This window comes from Diorhabda carinulata, chromosome 1 (genome assembly GCF_026250575.1).
Source record: "Diorhabda carinulata isolate Delta chromosome 1, icDioCari1.1, whole genome shotgun sequence".
In the NCBI taxonomy this organism is placed as follows: Eukaryota; Metazoa; Arthropoda; class Insecta; order Coleoptera; family Chrysomelidae; genus Diorhabda; species Diorhabda carinulata.
The window spans coordinates 14076270-14097787 of record NC_079460.1 but is presented as its reverse complement, the minus strand read 5'-3'; the positions used below and the strand labels follow the sequence as shown (position 1 = coordinate 14097787).

Below are 21518 nucleotides of genomic sequence, written 5' to 3'. Positions count from 1 at the left end.
TGTATTCAGTGTGGGTTTCAAACAAATCTATATCTTTTTTGCTTTTTTATATAAATCAGTTGAAGCAAATTATAAAACGTAACTTACCAAATGTTAATCACACAAGGTGTTTTGTTGTAATAAGTCCCTCTATAATTTCTCCAAATATTTAATACTAATGAATTTTGAGCCCGCGAAGTCGGCAAAGTAGCCTTGAACTTGGGAACTGTTCTTGTATATAAACAGAACAACTAAAATATATATTGAGTTGGACTACCCTATGTCAAAAGAAGTTCGTATCTTATGTGTTCCAAATGATCAAAATTTTCATAATTTCTCATCAGATAATACAAATTTTCATCATCTCCATTTCATACTGTGTCAACTACTTTTCCGATTTTTTATCATGGCTGTTCATTTCATATTGTGATGATGGGATTGTAGCATCACAATTATTACGTTTATTAAACTAATTTGATGATTGGTGGAATAGTCTCTATGTAAACGATATTGGTCTTCCATGTTTTGATGTTGAGGATTTGTATTGGTGATTGATTGTGATTTTTTTTATCCTTTTTTCCTTTTTTGTATATTTAATTCCAGATAATTATTGCTCTCTCAATATATATATATATATATATATATATATATATATATATATATATATATATTAAATGTTCTTGATTTTAGGTCTCTTCTGTTTCAAAAATTTTTTTTAATAATTTTTAAAAGATAGATCGAAATTGACGTTTCGACTAATTTAAGTCTTTATCAAAGTTATTAAAATTTAAAAATTATTAAAAAAACTAATTTTGAAACAGAAAAGACCTAACTCAAGAACTTTGACTCAAGAAATTTGAATTCTGGACCTGATAATGGAACAAAAACAAACTGAGAAATAAGGTGACACGAATTAAATTTTAAATATTTTATTTTTCAACATAATCTTATTTTAGCTTTTCACAGTCCAGCTAGTTTTCCATTTTTTCAAACCTTTCATGAAATAGGTTCCGTTTGTCTCTGACATAATCCCTTCAGTTTTCTGCAATCCATTAAATGATTTAGTTAGTTAACATTAAGTGGTGGAAAAAAGGCCGATTAATCGGCGATCCATAAGAACAAGGGCACGGATTATATCAACCAATTTTAGAGTAGATACATTGAGTGACGGTCCTGGACGTTCAATATCACCTTTTAAAAGCAGAGGACCACATACAAGTCAGTCGAGAGGGCAGATAACTTTCAAGATATTTTCTACGAAATATTTCGAAATTTTTTTCCTATAAAAATATATTTGCGCATGCATTGACAGATTCTACCAACATTTCAGCCAAGCCAAGACGCTTAGTGTCTGTTTGACAATCGTATATGAGTCGATGTGAAGATTTTTGAGAATAGAAAATAGTAAGTGTCGAGCTATCACTAAATATTTTTAGCTGAATCCAATCATGGCCGTACAGTTAGACGGACGATGAGGGTTCGGAATGGCCAGAAAATGCGATAACCAGCGATGTCATCGAAAAGGTTCACCAAATGGTACTAGCCGACCGTTAAATTAAGATTGGAGAGATAGAAGAAGCTGTCGGCATATTAAAGGAACGCATTGGCCATATAAGCTATACGCGCATTGAGTGCCGCGTTTGCTCACTTTTAACCAAACGCGCATTGGAATGAATATTTCACAGGTCTAATGGATGCAAACTAAACAAAATTTGCTAACTTCAAACTTCCACTTATAGACGAAGACGTTATCGTATAATTAAATGCCTGTTTTGAGTAGAAAGAAGGCAACTATTATTTGTAAAATTTAACCAGTTACATATTCGCTGGAAAAAATGCTTAAAACGAGATTATGTTGAAAAATAAAAGTGATTATTGAAAAATCATCTTGCTCATTTGTTAGGTCGGAAATTTTCAGACAACCCTTTTATAATATTTATGAATGGTATGTATTATCAGAAAATCTTATTTGAAAAGAGTAAGTCACAAAAATTGCCGCCTTATAATTTTCAAGGTAAGTTTATTATGAATTATACATTATAATTTTTCATGCCAATAAAGCAGCTTTACAACTTCTAACTTATTTCAGGATAGATATATCAGTTCGTTCTCTCTAAATTAACTATTAAATTACTAACTTAATGAAGTTTCAAATTGCAATCTACCATTAAACCTTTAGAAAATTAAATGAATGGATGTTTGATTACAATTTGCGGGATGAAACTTTATAAAAAAAAAAAGATTTTCTAGAAAAATTTGTTTATTCAGTTGATCCCCTTCTTTGAATTGTACATATTTTGTATCAGTAATAATTTGTGGATCATCTTTATGTTTAAAATAAAGTGTTTGCTATACCTACTTATTTTGTTAATAGTTGTTCGTTGTTTTATCATAGGAATAACAACCTACGCTTGTACCTATCGAATTGTCGCAATCTCATTGTATTAAAGTGTAGCCTATTTTTAGTTATTACCGGATGGGTATCCTGGAGGCCACTCATATCAAAGATTTTAATTAATCAAATTGCATAATTTGAGGATTATACACTCTGATTACCTCGGACAATGGCTTGCATGATTTTTATAAATTTTGGTTTGTAGAAGCTTTGTAATATGGACGATATTATAGTGACATCTTGTTGTCGAATCTTTCGTTATCCGGAAAAAATAATGAGATTTATTGTTGTTGTTTTGATACACTGGCTTTCAAATGTATTGCACCCTTATTTCATCTGAATGTTTATATTTACAATGAAATCTAATAAAGCTTTGAAGGACGAGCAATAAAGGCATAACAAGCATATCCTCCTTTACGTCTGATTAATTTAACAACTTTTATAGGCATCTCTATAAACAAGTGATTGATATTTTATTGAGGGATATTTCTTCATTTTGTGATAACTATATTTTCAAGTTTTTTGACATTGGCCTATGAATTATTTCTTCAAAATTTGCTATAGTCGTATAATCTCACACATGTTCAATAGGAATCATGTCGATTGTCATTACCGACAAGTCTAATCTTGTAACATTTCGATTAACAAATACTTTCCTTAATATTCAAATGCGATGGTTCGAAGCAGAGGTCTCATCAATTTCCTTGGGAAAATTATATAAAATCTTCTATGATTACACCAGTACAGTGTTTGCTTTCTTATGCCAAGCACAATCAATCCATACTACATTTACCTTATGTGGGTTGTATTAACACTTGTTATAAAACGTAGCAATATTTACTATAGCTGTATTTTGTATTACTGGTAGAGTTTCCATCAAATTTTTGGATCCCTGTCTTGAGAATAGAATGGGGTAAGATTTTCTATTTAACTTCTTTTGAATCGGCTATTTTCCATACCATCAGATCAAGCTCTTCATTTCCGGATTAGAGGTCATACATTCATATCATTCGGGTCCAGAAAACTATGGAAAATTGGTTAAAAGTGAGTAAATGAAATCTGAATACTCTCAAGATGTGCTATTCAAAAATTCCCTCATCTTTTTAACGGTTACACAAAAACTAGTGAAATATTGGAACTGAATATTTTATACTGGCCTATTAGAGATGATAGGTGACATAGCGCTTGCGAACTGCCAATAATGGGTAACGTAATCAACACTGATGACGGCAAAGGAGTATTTGTAATAGTTTCAAATAAAACCCTTCGGTAGATTATGCCTCTTTTACAAAGTATTGATGGATTAAATCAGTATTTCAATTAGAGATTCAATAATCAGTATCTACTTATAACAGTTGCCCGAAATCAGCTCCATAATAGTACAACACTTTGTTGAGAATTTTTCCTAATATGTGGCCTTACATTCTTCAAAAATATTGAAAGATGTGAATCATCGATTCAAGATACCGTGAGATTTCTTCGTTAGATTTATCTGACACGTTATTACTTATTAGTCGAGTCAACAAGTTCAAAAACGTGAAAAATAGAGAGATCCTGAAAATATGATTGATATCTCATTGGATTCGAAATCACCTCTAGAAAAATGTTTTGAAGGATTTTTGTGTAAGTAAAAAATTGCAATTGTTTTTTCAGCAACATTCATGTGTGGTCAGCTGGATTGTTTGAATTATTAATTTTACCTTATCATCGAAACAGGGTGATCAGGGAACCACTCATTAAAAATGCGTTTAGGATATTAATATCGGTGCTATTTAAATATTAAACGTGTGATAAACAAAATTATACAATGTTCTAAACGTACAAAAAATTTGAGAACAACATAAACAACTATCTGACCTTGACTTTGTTGAAAGCGGTGATTGCTAACATAATCAATCTATCCAAACTACCATGAACATAAAAAATATTAGTATCATTAAATAGGTTTTCATACTCTCATAAGTATGTATTGATTTTAGAATTTGTAATTAAATTTTGTATTATATGCTACTTTTTACATATTTAATCTATCAAAATCACAAAGAATAATCGTATAGACTTCTTCAATATCTTTAAAAAATGTATCGCTTGCCGTATGGTTCCATTTGAAATTAATAGGCACAATTAGCCTATTATGTCATCTGTGACGATTATGTCACCTATCATCTCTAATAGACCAGTATAAAATATTGAGTTTCCAAATTTCATCAGTTTATGTATAACTGTTTCAAAGATACGAGGAACTTATGAATAGTAGTATGTATGTATGTAATGATAGATAGATTTAAAACAAAGCTGTTATTATGAACCATATGATAATTATTTTTCTAAAGTAAGTAAAAAGAAAAATCCAAATATGCAAAGTATTCAAATATCAGTATCGAATCCTAGAACTACAGTAGTAAAGTACTTCCTGTACTTTAAATTAAATACCTAAACCTTTGAGTTATATTGTTAATGTTTGTATAGAACAGGTTATTATTACATATTTAGTTTTATAAAGGATTCTGGATGTTTAATAATTATTATTAAGCAGTTTTCAACGATTCACCCCCTCTCGGATTTTACTTTATAGTTTCATATTAATAAGTTATTTCCATTCTGAAATGTAAGTATAATAACCGCATACCTCAAGTTCAAAGGAGAATTTTATTTTTGATCGTTTCATGAAAATGAGATCATTACCATTTCTACAGAAGACACATGATTAGCTTAGGGATAAATATGCTTACTTTCGACTTAGAACAGTTAGATTGTATGAATATTTGGGAATATTTCGATTTGAATGTTAAATGGGGTGAGCCTACCCATGATATCATGATATTGGATTAGATGAGTTAGTGCGTAAAAAGCGTGTGTCGACCTTGCTAACACTGTGACCTATTAATCTATTGTGTACCTGTGACTGTTTACCAGTCAGGTAACCTGCCTGGGGGCTATACGGCTTACGACTCCTGTATTTAAGAAGTATAAATGGAAGTAGCGTAGCCCTCGTCGATGGAAAGCCTCGCATTCAAAGAGGAAGTGTTCGGGTGTTACCTTCGGTTCCTTGCAGAAACGACAAAAGCTGTCTTTTAGGTTGGGTAAAAATAAAAAAATCGCTTCAATTGCTCCAGACTGTGACCTTACTCCATGTTTCACTTTCCTATGACTTAATGACTTTTTGAGAAAATATTGTAGTCTATGAGGCTTCTCTTTGTCAGGTGGTCACCTTGCTCATTGCCTTGACTCCGGTGTAGCCGGGTACCAACATCAGAGTAACTTTGTTATTTGCTCCCAGTGAGATTAGAGACTGCGTGCATTCCCTTACTAGCTTTGTCTATAATTCAAATATTTGTGTGATCGCTCTGCTGTCTAATAGAATAAATATCTTAGTATTGCGATAGTTGCATTGTGCGCAATGGGCAGCACAAGAGCCTACTCATATTTTTTCAAGAAAATTAATGAATCTTGATGATGTATTCTACAATTTAAATTTTTGAGAATTGATAGTATCAAAATTGTGCCGGGGAGATTTTTATACGTTATACTACAGTTGACAAACATAAAATGTAATAAAAATATAAAAAAGTTAGCTTATAATCTGAGATTATATGCTCACTAAACACACAGATAAAAATATTTTATATGATAGAAATAACGGTATAATTTCATCATAACTAAAAATGGCTGTTATAATGTGTTCAATTAAAAGATTATAGGTTAATTTTTGATGTACAAGATGCAGAGTGGGAATTATATATACACTTGAAGTAATCGATTATAATTGTATATTATTCTGATTTGCGATGTTTTGTTCCGTAGAATCTATTGAAGTATTTAGATGAAATATTTATATTAATTGAATACAAACGGTCTAATTAATTCTGGCTGTTACGTTGATCTTGGTTGTTTAATGTTTTGGCTTACTTTCAGTTATTTTGAATTACTTTAAATTGCTTTTAAGGGTATTACCCAAGTGAAATTCTGATTAATTTGAAATTATTTCCACTTAATTTCGATGAATTTAGAAGCTTAATATTGTTTTTGACTAATTTGAATTGATTTTCATACATTTATAAAAGTTAATTGTTATTGTCTTCTGTTAATTTAGGTTTGTTTCAGCAATTTGAGACATTCTAATTTAGAGAATGTGCTTTACCAATTACTTGATTTCCATTGTTTTCGATTGACTTTACGTTCATTTAGAAGTTGTAGCGTTAAAATATTGTTATTGTGTAAAGAACTGAGTCAAAGCTTTATATTTTCATGAAGAATAGTGTTCTTAAATTAGAATTAATTATTAAATAATGAACAAATCATATAAATAGGAAGAACGTATATTTGTGACTTTATATACAAGTCAGATGAACTTAAGTATACTTTTGGTTTTCAAAAACTAGAAATACCATTGGTTCACTTGCACCAATACTGATTTCATAATTCCAGCATTTAGTCCATATACTCAGCTTTTTAAATAATACTCACTTAATTTACTTTTTTTTTATACGTATTTAAAAGTTGTTTTTTAAAGTTAGCCCATAAATTTACTATTGGACAGATATCCGGCCTCTAAGATGACCAGTGTTTCTGGTCATTATGCTATTAAAATACCCAATTTACAAAGTATGTTATATTTTCAACAGATTTCCACAATTTAATATTGCCAAGGCCATTTTTTATAGATTGTATAAAATCTTCTCCTTTTACTGGTTCCACTTCTTTCTTCCTATACAATCTTCGATCATCTGTAGTGTATATATTAATTTTATCTAACCAATTATATCCATTTCAGTTGTTAAATTGATTCGCTCTTTTTATATAGCTTTATAGTGAAAGGATGTTTTTATCTTAAGCACAGCAAGTATATTTGCTTCGACTAACTCCGTACGAACAGTCCACTAATCTATATACCAGTGTCTTGCTTGAAAAACATCGTTTATTAATAAGCTGCTAAAGCAGCTTAACTAGATCTCATTGAATAACTTTGTCATGTTTCTATTTGATAATTTGACTCAAATTCTTTCTATTGATGAATGACATGTTCAACTCCCAAGCGGCATGGCATATCTTGACGATTTTCCATTTATTAAGTAACTTTTTCTATCGAACAGGAATGTAAAAGTTGAATAGTTCACGTTATTGGATCGAACTAAGCATTATAGGATGCGAAATTTTGTTTCTATAGTAATCTCGATAAGTTTAATGTTTATAATTTAGCTCAAATGCTTTTTAACATGGTGCAAAGGTAATCAATCAATATCATATAACTAACTTAACGTCTTAAAATTGTAGTTTCAAATGAAACCTCATATGATCTAAAAAATGTACTAATTTCTTGCTTTATTTCGTGGGAATAAAAATATTCTTATTTGAGTCGTATTCTATAAATGAAGGAAGCAATTCATGAAAACTGCCTTCAGAAACGAGAGATTATGGTTATGTACACATTAGCTGCCGCGATTAATGCAATTGATAACGATTGTGTAGTCATACGATTTCTTGTGAAACTATTTGAGATACGTCATAATGTTTCTTTAAAAGCTGACTAAAGAAAGCTGTGATTCATAAATAATCTTGAAACAACAATATAATATGACAATTCGAGTATTGAAACAATTTAAGGCGTGAATACCACAAAATGTTTTTCAACCCAATCTCATTAAAAACAGGATGGTCGATAACAATTGCAAATTATGTTTTGAAGAAATTCATTTATGAATGCAATATCTTGTGGTAGAATGTTACCAAAATGTAAACAATAACTTCTTTTTTATCATCGTATTTTTTAGCAGATTACAGGAAGTTACTTTTATTTTAAACACAAATCTAAATCGATTTTTGGAAAACTAATAGATTTTTTGATAAATTAATAATATCTCTTACGTTTCAATAAATGAATCATTTGAAATTATTTCTATTTTAAAAAGCTTTATTAGCCTCTTGTATGTTTATATCTATCTAAATAGCGGAAGTTTTGAATTCCACTTCTCCCACTTCTCAGCTTCAAAACATCGTATTAATTTTAAATTTTGTACACTTATTAAGGACCATGACAATAGAATAATTGAATAAATTCGTACCCTTATCCATGCCAGAATCACAAGAATAGCAAAAAACAAAATCTTTTGAACCCACTTCATAAGATCACATAAATTCAAAATTTTACACGCTTGTGGAGGACTGATGGCTAATACAATAATTTCATAAATTCGACCACTTATCCTTACAATCAACCCCCAACCCCAAGCCATCATTCAACGTAATCTATGGAGTTGATTTTTACCGACCGATCGGATTTTAGCCTATTTTTAAGGACCTATAATAATAATAATACACTATGTGAATAGTTTTGTCTCATAGTTCTTATCAAGATCATGGCGATTAATGACACCGGCGAAGCAAATAAGTCAGTAACTTAATAAATATCCTATGCCGTAATATGAAGACAATAGACAAATGTATAGATTGGAAATTATTGAGTTGAGCATGGACTGTCCACAAAATGGAAAACTATACGATTAATTATGTTGTTTATGTATTATGATTCTCGCCTGTTTGCTCCAGAATATGTGGTAGATCTTAGCTGAATACGGCCTTAGACAATGTCTGAATAGAAATACTTATTCTTTACAAATTAAATAACAAAGTCTCAAATAAGGGTAACGCATTAGATGAAATGATAAGATTGCAAAATTCATAAGATCTTCTATTCGTATGGATGATTTAAGAAATAAATTTTAGTAGACAACAATCCAACTAAAAAGCAAAAATTTAATTATAGTAGAAAAAATAAATAAATACGACTTAAAAGTGAAAAATAGGTTTCAATAAAAATAAATGACTGACAGGAAAATCTTAGTGTTTTTGAAACATGGAATAATTTGTACATTTTCATTTTACGAAAGTTAACCCTGCATTTGGAATGAAACGAGTAAAAAATTATAAGAAAATGGGAGTGTTACTTTCATTTTCTCGTCAGTCATTTTATTATTATTACAAAAATTTCTACATTAACTACAAAAGTGTGTATTTTAGATTTCCACAACTTTATTCATTAACCCACCAAGTTTAAATTCTTTTTATTAAATATTTCTGTGTGTTTTATGTCACATATATAAAATTTGCTGATTATAAGCTAACACTTTTTGCCAACATTAATAACAACATTTCAACAGTTCCTTAACCCGATTTTAATGAGTTTTATTTGTTGTTATTCATTTATTTATTGTAAAAATTTTGAACTTAAATTGAATTGTATATATAGTATACAAACTTAAGATTATTCACGGTCTTGATACTTATGTAAGGCTCTTGCCAATTTATTTTTAAAAAACAACAAACATCACAACTTTTGTCTTATTTATCAAATGGGTAAAATGGTTAAATTCATTGGACACTTGTTTATTTTTAGAACTATCCTGTTAATAATTGCATTTACTTAAACAAATCCGTTGAAACTATTAATCTTGAAGTTTTCTTGTACAGAAACAAAATTAATTCTTTGAGTAGAACAGAAGAACTTAATTAAATTGAAGCATATGAAATTATAAATCAGTACTATCTTGAACAAAATATGAATTTCATAATGGTCATATAATTATCAATTAGGTTTTCCAATCACGATTTTTTACATACAACAATAATCACAGACAGACTTTTCCAATTGGAGAGAGATGACATTATCGTTGATTTTGCTAAATATCAACACTATTTTTTTTCATAACTGCTAAATATCAAATTATCATTAATTGCCAATTATAAAATAATAAAAAAATAAAGTAAACAAATAATTGAACTCTATTCTTTCAATAATTTCAAGAATTCACATTATCTTCGACTCGAAGCTGGTCGATCAACAGCATCAGATTGTCAGAGACAATCCTAACATACCTTGACTGCCAATGGAACTTAATTCCTATGCTTTAACGATTTGTGGCGCAAAAATAGAAGAAACCAAACATTGGTGAACTTGCTTGAATAAATACTAAAAAAGCATTAAATCCCTCATTTAACGACAATAAGTTGCATCCGTTCTAAATATATTTGATAATAGAAATAAATGAAGATTACCCAGGCAGACATTTTCAATTTCGTGAAATTACGAATGTCAAAATAAATACTAATGTAAACTTTTTGATCAATAGTCATATCTATATATATATATATATATATATATATATATATATATATATATAAATGCATGTTTTTTTAAAATAATTTTAATTTTTCTTTAAGTATTTATCAAGATATTTGGAAGATAAGTTGAAACGTCAAATTTTATCTTCCAAAAATTATTATAAACAAACTAATTTGAAACAGAAGAGACCTAAAATTAAGAAATCTAAAAGATTTATAAATTATACTAAGGTTATTTAAATCAGTTTTCTTATTAATGCATTGATGATTTTGGGCAATATATGTTGTTTCTAAAAATAAACGTTTTTTGGAGTTTTTTTCGGTTGTCAAAACTTTGGCAGATTCATAATTCATATTGTGTCCTTCATGATAGACATGAGTCCCTAATGAACACCTATCAGGATATAATCTGCTACCACTCTCGTGAGAAGTTATTCGACTGATTAGTATAACTTATGCATTTCTTGTAGATTTCGAAAAAACAAGTTCTATGAAAATTCAACGCCATTAACAACCAACTAACCGCACCTAACCTATAAATTTCAACTTTACTTATAACGACCTAACCTATAAACTTTATTGTCATTTATATTCTAGCCTAACCTAACCTATTGAAAATTATTGTTATCCATAAATTTACCAATCAATATTAAACATCATTCACTAAAACCTATCCTTATCTAACCTATAAAAATTCAACGTCATTCAAAATGAAACCAATCAAAAATTGATAAAATTAATAAAAATTCCTATGAATATTGAATTTTGAATTCTGTGAGTTTAAAAATTTTTACAAGCATTAAAAATATCAAAAATCATCGGAAATATCAATTATTGTAAGTAAAATTTTATTATTGTTAAATATTTATACATCTTTCTTATATTGTATTTGACCATAATTTCAGTCCCAGACGATGAATGAAAGCTCGGAAAATATATTTAAGTTCGTCCGCTTTGGTTTTTCCTTGCCACGTTTCCCAATAAAAAGCTGGCAAAGACTTCTTTACAATTCATATATATATATATATATATATATATATATATATATATATATATATATATATATATATATATATATATATATATATATATATATATATATATTCTGAATTACTGAATTCTCCGTGTATAATGACTATATGAAATCATGCATTTTTTAAATTGAATAAACATCACGTACGTATCCCATTACAATATTCTGTGATACGTAGTAGCACATAATATTTATTTTCAGTTGATGACTAATGAAAAGTACCTATTCTAATTATCGTTTTATCTGGATATCTACTTATTAACTTGAAAAATATTTATATAAGTCAGTTCAGGATGAAATGATTCACATTTGACACAGTTTCTTTTAAAGTATAATATACATTATTTATCCAAATGGGACTGGAAAATAAACGTTTTATTTTGATGTTTAGGAATACTCGATGAACCAATGAAAAGCTGATAATACCCATTTATAGTATATTCAAAAAAACAGAAAATGAGATATAATTACCACAAACGAATGGCTTCATCATGGTAGGGATTTCAATATTCACGCATTAAATAATGGATTAGAGTAACCAAAAATTGAATGAGGTTATATGGTTATGATGGGAATATCAGAATATATAGTCGTATTACCAAACACAGGAAAACAATAACAAGAAAGTACAGATACGATACTGCAAAAATATGGTATGCATATCAATAAAGGAAAAACTGCATTTATAACGACATCATAAAATAGACAGGCAATAAACAACAAAAAACCAAACTACCAAATTACTAGATTATAAATATCTTGGAGTACTGAATATTGAAGGAGGAAGATGAAATAATGGAACAGATAGTTTGCTTTCCATGCCTTAAACATTTTTTTTAAATATAAAAACGTTTTTAAATAATTATATGGGCCAATATTAATCTCTGTATGTTTAGATGAAAAGTTGAAGAAGAAACAAAAATGAATAGAGTGAGAAATCACGACACAAACGAAGAACTTCTGATAGAATCTATAACAGATTTTTTAAAAAGAAGGAAATTAAGTTCGTGGTGTAACATGCAAATAATGAAAGATTTAAAGATAGTGAACAAGGTAAGACGGTAAGCAAAAGTAGAGGGCGTACCAAACTTACATAGGAGAGAAAATGGCCTAGGGCTACATCACAGGCAAAGAAAAAAGGACTAGATTGAATTCATATATTGAAATACTCCAAAGATTCTCAACTAAAAATAAAAAAAAAATTCTTAGGTAATTTTTAAACTGACTCTTTTCTTTGAAATAACAAGAAATTTTTGCAAATCATATGTAATTGCAGTAATATAAGTATTCTTCTATGGTTGCAGCTTTAACCCAAGTCTCGAGTTGGGAAAAGTTTGTATATCTCAATCATTTTGCAATGGGTAGTTTTCCCGAAAAGTTGCTGGCAATTTAATTGGAGAAAGTACATAAAAAAAATTAAAAATTCTTATAATTCAGTAAAATAAAACGATCCTTACGATTTATATTTGATCTGAATTAAATAGTGCCTACCTATCTACCAGAATTCTAAACTGAATTAAATTAAACTTATTTGTCAAATTTAAGATTATTTAGAAAATCTTAATCGCACCAAAATTCTGCTTCAACCGCGTGTGGTAAAATAATATAATTAAAAAAATAATTTTTGTTCTTGTAATTGTCATGATCTTCTACGTAAATTATAATGAAAAATATTCTCAGTTTTATCAATCCATGACATTACACATATTTTGATTATCATATTTATTTTGGTGAGGCCTTAAGTAAATATGTTATTTATATGGAGGTTTTTTTATAAATTATCTGATAAAATGAAGTATATATTGTGTTGACAAACTTAATGTAATGTTGATTAATAAAAAGTAAATACATAACCAAATTTGTGTGAGATAACGCTTTATCGACAAGTATCTACGTATATAATGTACAGGAAAAATGAGATCGATCATTGTATGTGAATTTTTTTTATATTAGTAGAAACGACCATCAGAAAAGTGGGATGCAAAGAAATTGAGTCGATGTTATTAAATTCGTTTTAATAGAAATTTATTAGAATGATAACACAATATCATAAGTTATCTGGATAGAATTAGTAAGAATATATAACACAGTTTATTTGATTTTTGAAAATCTGTCGAGATAATTAATTTTATTCATACAGAGTACGTCTCAATTGATTGCGTTTTTTAAAAAAAATTGTCCCCCTACAAAAACTACAAAGTTTTATATAGAAGTTGTCAAATGGTAGGTTGTGCCAAATCAACAATAATAGGGCACAGATTTGACGTTCATTAAAACTATTTATCAAATATGAATTACAAAAAGTTGAAATATTTACAATTCATTTCAAAAATTAAAAGAGCTAGGTACAGAATATATAGTGTTCAACACAATTTTTGAATATGTAGCAGCTGTGTGAAAGCTTTAAACGACAACATCTTAGGAGTGAAATCAACATCTTAACATATTGCTTTGATTTGGAAGAAAATTTACTATAATTGAATGTTGATAAATGTTGAGAGTTGAACGTTGTTTTGTTAGAATAGATTCAGACAAGTTCATATACTTTATTAAAGAAATCCATAAAATAAAATGAAGAAGGCATCACGTAGAATAATTATTCAAGGATTCTTAGACTATTGAAGAAGAACCGTATAGGCCATACAAATTACTACCCGCACATTTTCTAATAGAAGAGCAAAAGCGGAAACGCTTAGTCTTATGTCAATATATTATGCTGCAAAGAGTACTTAATTATGATATATGTTGAATTAGTTAAGTCGGATCGAGATTATTAAGAAAATTGAAACATTTTTAACCATAATGAAGATACCAAATTAGTTTAACTAACTAGAAGGAACGATTATAAACTATTTATATTGAATAATGTGAAACCATTTCTAGAATAATTTTGCATTCGTTGATCTCTGTGTATCATTAAGTTGAAGGGGTTCAGTTTATAATAAACACACCCGATATCTACAGGATCACAAAGGCCTTCTGGGGAACAACTAAGAAGTCATACAGAATGTATGCTCCCATATAGTTTTTAACAGCCCAGCGTGAATTTTTATTGAAATTCTAAATTATACGTCTAGTCCATAATTAGAAACTCAGTCTTAAAAACTAGAAATCGTTATTAAAAAATAAATCGTTTTTTTCATATGTAGTTTTCCCCACGTCTCCACTTTATTTTAAATAAGAAGCTAAGATGCCTTCCGACAGTACGAGAGTGAATAGAAACCAAAAGAAGATATTGAGAATTTGGAGAGACGATATAATAGATGCCATGACGGTCAGATACTTATTGTCATAGAAAAATGTGGAAGTAGAGGACGGAGAGTTACAATAGCTATAAAAAACCCGAAAAAATGGTTCTACATTTGTAACTAGGTCATACAAAATTTTAAATATTATTTGAATAAATTTTATGTGTTAAAATACCCCTGTAAAGGTATAAGAATAAGACAAAAACAAGAATTCCAGAGAAAAAATTCGATTGTGACATTTACTTGCACTTTCTGGGACTTCTTGAGGTATATATAATATTACAAACATGAATAATTGTTCTTTTTCTGTTCCACCATTTCTTTTAATGACTCGATATGGATAAAGTCCAGACTTTGGGTGGCCAACCATTAAGCTTTTCACGAAGATGTTGATGGCCCCAACTGAAAAATGATTTGGTGCTTCATCTTACATAAATTACAAAGTTGGGGTCAAGAGAAAGGAGGTAGTAAATTTTATTAAATTTGAATAAATCAATTGGTCGACATATAGCACTTTCGAGTGATTAGGTAGAAATTGAACGGATTGTCCAAAACTTACTACTAATAGAAATATCGAAATGTGTATATTGTAAACTATCACCATACATATTGTGTAAAAAATATTTTAATAAGAAAGTATTTAGTGAATAAGAAAGTTAGTATTGGATAAGGAATATAGAAAATGGTACTTTCTTACAATCGGATCTAATTGTGAAACGTTATCTTCTATTATTTTATTCAGTGAGTGGAATAGTTATTTGTTGCTTCTTTTACCTTCATTTCTTCGTGGTTTCACAGTTCCAATAAGAATTGAATTATGTTATTCCCAGTTACTCTAGTAATATCCATTTGAGAGAAGTTTCTGGAACTACTTACTGTCGGTGCCTCTTATTAGTTCAAACAAAATACTAACATCCTTGATTTATCGATTCTGATATTTATATAAATTGTTGAATGTCAATAATCATAAACGCATATTTCTTTCAAAGTACTTTAAACTTCTTTGCCTTAGTCATTATGATTTCTGAACGAAGTGTAGTTTTATGGAATAATATACAGTCTGAGTAATAAATATATTTAAATTTTTTACGTCATCCTTATTTGTACCGTTTACTCAATTAATGTTATGATGCAGAGTAAGTAAGTGTAATTAAACGTTGCTAGACTTATTTATTTCATGATGACTCGACTAACGAAGGATTGGGGCCAACATCAGGGACGTTTTTGGCGGATTTTAATATTCTCAACAGTACATGGCTTAATCACCTGCAACAATCCAAGTGTGGTGTAATAAAGCTTCTTTTTAACAAAACGGTGATGATTCATATAATATTCATTGAATTGAGTTGCCAAGAAAATTGAAATTATAAAATTTTTACAATAATTTGAAAATCGCAAGTCAATTTTTACCTTTTCACAATTTTAATTTATTGAGATTTGGGAGTGAATGAATGATACATTTATCATTTATTTTTTTGGCTTAGCCTTTCGCCATTTACTTTTGGACTAATCCCCCCTAAAAAATTTCCATGTCTGCCTGCATTGAGCTTTCTGGTGAGAGGTGGTGATCGTATGAACTACATTGCATTTGAGCATTTTCTAAATTCATCAACCATTCTAGAGTTTATTGATAGGTCATCTTCAGTTCATTGCAGCTACTCGCTCAACTATGTCATTTTGGTATTATTCTCTTCATCATCCTTTATGGGGTTTATAAATTGTCAGTAGTTTTCTTCTTGTCATCACTGTAAAAATTCTGACCTTTTAGAGAATTTGTTTATTTCGACCGATAATTTCAATTTCGAATTTTATAGTTCATCATAGCTTCACAATCTGCATCCGACCTGTTGGGTGGGTGGCTTCGTTGAAGCTATACTTTAATATATACTCACTCGTCAGAGAAAACATACAAAAATGAATATATAAATTAAAAGAAACATATGAAAATGAGGTATGAACAAACAACAATAATATATTACATTAAACCGAACTGCTAATTGTAGTGAGTAGTCAAATGTTTTAGCGAAGTTACAGAAGCGGCAAGATATTTGTTGTTTGAGGAAAATTTATTAAGATCTGATAAAATTGCATTATCTGAACGGGAACTCAATTAATTAGTTGAATGAGCGTTAAATGCATGCAGCAAATATACGAAACGGGTCTTAATTATTGAATGGTTTTGGATATATACAAAAATTGAATTATAGTAACTTTTTCCTGCAGAAGTTTTAAAGTTAGTTCGTTCAGGCATCCGAGAAAAATGTAGAATGCGGGATATCCAAATTATACTTATTCTTCTAGTTTTCGCAGTGTTTTTCGTGAAATTGTTGGCAATAAAAGTAATTTAAGCAAATCGTCAGAAGCAAAGTGTACATGGATCTGCTCAAGTTGTGTGTACAATATCAACAATCAACATCATAACAAGTTAGAAAGATATTTTTGGTTATTGTCAGAACAGAATATTTACAAAACTTACACTTGAATTCTGAAATGATAAAAATAAATTATGGCAGCAAATCTGTCAAGACGAGGCCGTTTCTCCTGCATACAAATAGGTTTTTGTTTTTATTATTTTTATCAATCTTTCGGTCCCATTTTCATTTTTGCCATGTCAAAAACCTGTAGTTTTTTCGGGATCTTATTTTTCACGAATATTATTGATGATGGGGAGGCGCCTATTCTACACAGTTTCGATATCCAAGTGTAGATTTCAAAAAATATAGTTTAAGTAGATACCCTTTAAAGAATAAAGAAAATTTAAGATGCTCATAATTGGATTATAATGTTTAAGTGTATAACTTTAATGTCATAAAGGATTCTTTTAGATATCTGTTTTATTTGTATTACTAATTGTACTTTTAATACAGTGATATTTTTATTTGTCGAATGTCTATAAATAGCAATGAGTAGGTTAACCTTCTCCATCTCTCTGATTAACTTATTTAAATCTGAATTCGAATATATTTGATTTCTATACTACTTCTACCGAAAAATGATAAATAATTTTTATTTGATAAAAAAAATCATGACAGTTCGAATTTCCACAAAAACATTTTCCTGTAAAAAAGGGGTTCATTATATACCGCTGCGATGAAAATGTACTGATGTTCAAAATATATCAAATTCTATATTAGTCACATTTAAAACATAGTGTCCTCATGTTTCTGTCCATATAGAAAATTCAAAAATATACAGTCACGAAATACGTACAAGGGCTGCCTGAAAAGTTCCGGCTACAACCGCGAGCTCTTATCAATATAAGTTAAGAGATTCTCAGCTATTAAGGAAGGTTAGTTTCTTTTTGATGCCTACGCAAGTGAAAGTTAGATACTGAATACAGAGACTCCGCACTGTAAAATTTTTGGTAGATGAAGTTAAACGTGGCCGATCCAGTATAACTGAGGGCGAGCGGTCGGGACGACAAAAACTGCGGCAAACACTGACATTATCGAGAAAGTTCACCATATGGTACTGGACAACCGTTGGATTAAGGTTGGAGGTATAGAACAGGCTATCGACATATCAAAAAAACGCATTTGTCATGTATTGATTGAAGAATTATACATGCATAAAATATCTGTGCGTTCGGTGTAGATAAAATGAAAATCAGTCGACAGTTGATTGCAAAGGGCGAACCTGCCTCAACAACACAAAGACGGTTTTATCGACCAGAAAAATAATGGCGACAGTTTTTTGGGATAAAAATTTCAAACAGAATTTGGGCGACAACTTATTTCAAATGATATTCTACTACTTTTTCAAAAGTAGATTCTTCCTTCTAAGCACCTTTTGAGAATTCCAGTAAAAACGCAATGACATTTTATTAATGTCAGTGAAATATAAAAAAATTTAATTTTCAATATATTTTCCATTATTTTCTGTTTGATAAAGTCTGCTTGATAAGTACAGATAAATTTCGATCCAACCGGTGATGGATCAAAATTTGTGTGGCAAGAATAAAGACGCCGATCCTGAAAAACACAGACATTTTCAACAAAAATCAGACAAGTTATCCACATATTTTGATTATTGATTTAAATAAAATTAACTTAAAACTGATTAAAACTTCCTCTGTAACAATTCGAGATGCTCCTTTCGACCAATTCGTCTGCAAGAACATCTATTATTTAACAACTGTCTAACTGGGAGGAATAATGTGAATCTCCATTTTGGAAGTGAATAATATCTTGTAAAGTGGTCTGTTATTTTATGGAGCTAATTTGAGTAGCGCTCAAATATAAATTTATACAGAAGTATTCGTGTATTGTTTATCAATGTGAAGTATACACACTTGGGTTTTTTTTATTATGAATTATTATTGTTAAATATTTTGATAACCTTATAAATATATCAAATAGCTCATATCTTAGAATTATTGAAAAATATAAACAGTTATTTTGTATAAATACCCTTATTGAAATAATTCCATATATTTTTATTCCTTTCCATTTTATTTTCAACATGGAAACGTTTACCAGGTGTTTTTAACACATATTGTATCTATAAGGAATCTATTGGCAGGTTTTATCTTTATGTGCTGGATGACTAACAAATGTGGAATGTTCATCTTTTCACAAATTCAGAACTTCCTAATGAACAGCATGTAATATTTGAAATTTTTTTCTTGGATTGCTTCTACAAAGGTTAAACCATCTAACGTACCTTTATCAGGGCAGAGGAACACTTAGACTCTCTGCCCCAACTCCCTTCTTCAACTTCAAAATATTTCTAGTGAGATAGAAACTGTGTAACTAAAAAGAACGACAGGCAGGGATTACCATCAAATTGAAAACTACTAATTCGGCGATCCTACCATAAGGCGGAAAGGTTTATTTCCAATGCTAATTTCCGTTTTTATAGCAATATGCTGTATGAAAAATAGAAATAGAAAAGCTAGCTGACAGAAAGATTGTTTAGAGAAAATTGAAATTAAGACAAATAATGAAGAGTAACGGAACTATTTTTAGAAAATTACCAAGAGGTGAGAGAAAAAAAAATGGAAGAAATGCTCATGTAGCTATAAAAAGAACGAGAAATTGGGAATCAGGTGATAATTAAATCTACTTTCTTCAAAGCTTTGTGAAATTTGAACCTACAAATACATTTAATCCCAAGTAGGTATAATCCTTCCAAATAATCTTTCATGGATTTTTGAAACAGCATTTTTGTATTGCCTCTTTTGACACTTTTTTAGTGTCTATTGTAAATCGAAGTTTATTCGTACTAGAAACTTTATTAAATTTTAATTCAGGCCATTAACATCAAGTTTATTTAGACACCCGTAAATTCCATAATAAAATGAACTCATAGCAACTAGGTTAATGTCTGAAGTGAACATTTTATTTGCAAAACAGATGGTTTATTAAAAAAAATCAAAAACCGAATCATTGAAGTATGTATAAAATTATCCGGGTGAAGTAAGTTCAAGTTCATGGTTAATCAATATATCTCAATCAAACAAATGTCGCGGATACATGCACTGCTATAGACAGTGCCGTGCTAGAGAACTTTACAGCGGCAACTTGTAAATCCCAAAGAGAATCAAATTCAATAATTTTCATGTTGTTTAAGTGGAAAATCCACATATCACTTCAGTTCTCACTTGATGCAGTTGAAATATATGTAGCATTTATTATTGTTACTAAATGTTCTTGATTTTAGGTCTCTTCTGTTTTAAAATTAGTTTCTTTTGAAGTAAGTAGAAACGTCCATTTTTTATCAATCAAAAATTATTTAAAAAAAAAACGAATTTTAAAACTGAACAGACCTAAAATCAACAACATTTAGAAGCATTAATATTTCAAAAGGTATAAGAAATTAAAGAAATTATAGGATTCATTATATAGACTAGAAGAAACGATATATTTTTATCTGGTTTCTTTATTCGTTTAATAAAAAAATGAATTTCCTCTTGATACTACAGACCATTATGAACTAACTCTATAAGGTTTTTTTAGTAATGGCTGTCGGTGCGTATACGCCTCTGGTGACATCAAAGAAATATACCGTAGGTGTAAAATATTACATCCTCGTTAATGCAGAGAGGCGATGAAGCAGAACCACACCAAGCCTCTCTCTCTATCGGATTCAGGCGCGCTTCCAGCACTATAAATTTTTTGTAACAACAAACTTAATAGTTAGTCATTTAATTTTATTAGAATTTTATGTCATTTTCAACAATGAACAATGATAAAATGGAAAAGTTGTTCATATAATGTAAAAAAGAATTATTGTGCCAAGTTATTCAACAGAAACTTTATGTATCCTATTAGCTCATGACATAGTGGATATATGACAGTTATGTCCTCTTTCGTATAGTATAAGGAACTCAAAATGATTATAATAGTATTTACAACTTTTGAAGCCTTCCTATACATTTATTCTACTTTTTTTTTTTTAAATAAAAAAGAGTATCTTCTTAAGCATAATATAACACAAGGAGATTTATACCACTCACTCAAACTACCGGAGTAATGGAAATAACTACGAAATGTGAAATTACTCGTCGAAAACGTGGTCATGGCAATCTAAAAGGAAATTTATAAGTAGAAAAAGAGTTCGAGTTTACTCTAAGCATCAAAAGGTGAAAGATTGATTTCAAACTTTAACAAAACTCTTACTTTCCTCAATCCTTAAATATACAATATAAATTAGAACCTATTGAGGTGCCGCTGTGATGGACCGTTTAATATTGCGAGAAACTGGTAAGCAATTTGAAAAAAATGTGATAAGTACAACTGTTGTC

At 29.4% G+C, this 21518-nt stretch overlaps 1 protein-coding gene across 3 annotated transcripts in view; it reads left to right on the top strand.

Annotated features, from left to right (window-relative positions):
• The window catches only part of LOC130892795 (filamin-A), a 115639-nt gene that overhangs the window by 13742 nt on the left and 80379 nt on the right, over window positions 1-21518 (top strand). The gene's annotated exons all lie outside the window — the stretch shown is intronic.